This window comes from Anopheles coustani, assembly GCF_943734705.1.
Source record: "Anopheles coustani chromosome X unlocalized genomic scaffold, idAnoCousDA_361_x.2 X_unloc_8, whole genome shotgun sequence".
Taxonomy (NCBI): Eukaryota; Metazoa; Arthropoda; class Insecta; order Diptera; family Culicidae; genus Anopheles; species Anopheles coustani.
The window spans coordinates 282,852-285,000 of NW_026525192.1; the positions used below are offsets into that span (position 1 = coordinate 282,852).

At 48.7% G+C, this 2,149-nt stretch overlaps 1 non-coding gene across 1 annotated transcript; it reads left to right on the plus strand.

The window, feature by feature from the left end:
- Positions 1-1,978: 1,978 nt before the first annotated feature.
- On the plus strand, positions 1,979-2,133 carry LOC131270973 (5.8S ribosomal RNA). The gene has a single exon (XR_009179961.1). It is a non-coding gene; the product is annotated as a 5.8S ribosomal RNA (ribosomal RNA).
- The last annotated feature ends 16 nt before the right edge of the window (positions 2,134-2,149 follow it).

Consider the following 2,149-nt stretch of genomic DNA (forward strand, 5'->3'; position numbering starts at 1 on the left):
GTAATGAACAAAGTATAGTCCTCCACTGGTCCACGCTGCTTTGCAGTCCTGGGTAAGATAGTTAGTTCTAGCTTGCCCTATGTGGAAGAGGGCATACAAGACAAAGTATAGTTCTCCCCTGGTCCACGCTGCTTCGGCGGTCCTGGGTAAGATAGTTAATTCTAGCTTGCCCTATGTGGAAGAGAGCATACATGAACCAAGAACGAAGGTTATGATCGAGGAATGATTCGACAACTAACCGATGGTATGAAATGTGAAGAATTCAAGCAAGCACACAATCAAGTCATCACTTGGGCATGCTCGATAGCCAACCTCATGACATTAACCTAGTAGAGCATGCGAAAACCAATATATATGTAAACGATGCCCCTCCCTAGTTCAGCGCTTCAACCAAGTGATGACTTCAGAATGGCTAAATCAAATCGGTTCAAAACATACCATCGGTACCCTATTGAAACACACAAGTCGATATCAAACCTCATGATTGTGTAGTCCTCCACTGGTCCACGCCGCTTCGGCGGTCCTGGGTAAGATAGTTCATTCTAGCTTGCCCTATGTGGAAGAGGGCACATTACTCAATACTGTGGTGTTATGAACAAAGTATAGTCCTCCACTGGTCCACGCTGCTCCGGCGGTCCTGGGTAAGATAGTTCATTCTAGCTTGCCCTATGTGGAAGAGGGCATACAAGACAAAGTATAGTTCTCCCCTGGTCCACGCTGCTTCGGCGGTCCTGGGTAAGATAGTTAATTCTAGCTTGCCCTATGTGGAAGAGAGCATACATGAACCAAGAACGAAGGTTATGATCGAGGAATGATTCGACAACTAACCGATGGTATGAAATGTGAAGAATTCAAGCAAGCACAAAATCAAGTCATCACTTGGGCATGCTCGATAGCCAACCCTATGACATTAACCTAGTAGAGCATGCAAAAACCAATATATATGTAAACGATGCCCCTCCCTAGTTCAGCGCTTCAACCAAGTGATGACTTCAGAATGGCTAAATCAAATCGGTTCAAAACATACCATCGGTACCCTATTGAAACACACAAGTCGATATCAAACCTCATGATTGAGTAGTCCTCCACTGGTCCACGCCGCTTCGGCCGTCCTGGGTAAAATGGAACATTCCAGCTTGCCCTATGTGGAAGAGGGCACATTACTCAATACTGTGGTGTGAAGTATAAAGTTCAGTTCTCCCCTGGTCCACGCTGCTTCGGCGGTCCTGGGTAAGATAGTTCATTCTAGCTTGCCCTATGTGGAAGAGGACACTTAATACTTCGTCTCTAAGCGGCGGCTTGACTCCTCCCTACGGGGAACGGGTTTACGCGCACAGCGGCGGCTTACGCACTATGGCAGTCATGGATGCCTTACGTTTCTATGAAAAGTGTGTTCCTCCCCTGGTCCACGCTGCTTCGGCAGTCCTGGGTAAGATAGTTAGTTCTAGCTTGCCCTATGTGGAAGAGGACACGTAGACTTACTGTGGTGTGAAGTATAAAGTTCAGTTCTCCCCTGGTCCACGCCGCTTCGGCCGTCCTGGGTAAAATGGATTCATCCAGCTTGCCCTATGTGGAATGAGGACACTTTATGCTTCGTCTCTAAGCGGCGGCTTGCTCCTCCCTACGGGGAACGGGTATACGCGCACAGCGGCGGCTTACGTTATGGCAGTCATGGATGCCTTACGTTTCCATGAAAAGTGTGTTCCTCCCCTGGTCCACGCTGCTTCGGCAGTCCTGGGTAAGATAGTTAGTTCTAGCTTGCCCTATGTGGAAGAGGACACGTAGACTTACTGTGGTGTGAAGTATAAGGTTCAGTTCTCCCCTGGTCCACGCCGCTTCGGCCGTCCTGGGTAAAATGGATTCATCCAGCTTGCCCTATGTGGAATGAGGACACTTTATGCTTCGTCTCTAAGCGGCGGCTTGCTCCTCCCTACGGGGAACGGGTATACGCGCACAGCGGCGGCTTACGCAAGTTAGTCACCCTCGGCAGTGGATCACTCGGCTCATGGATCGATGAAGACCGCAGCTAACTGCGCGTCATAATGTGAACTGCAGGACACATGAACATTGATAAGTTGAACGCATATTGCACGTCGTGGGAACCTACCATGATGTACAGATGACTGAGCGCTTATATTTGAGAAATGTA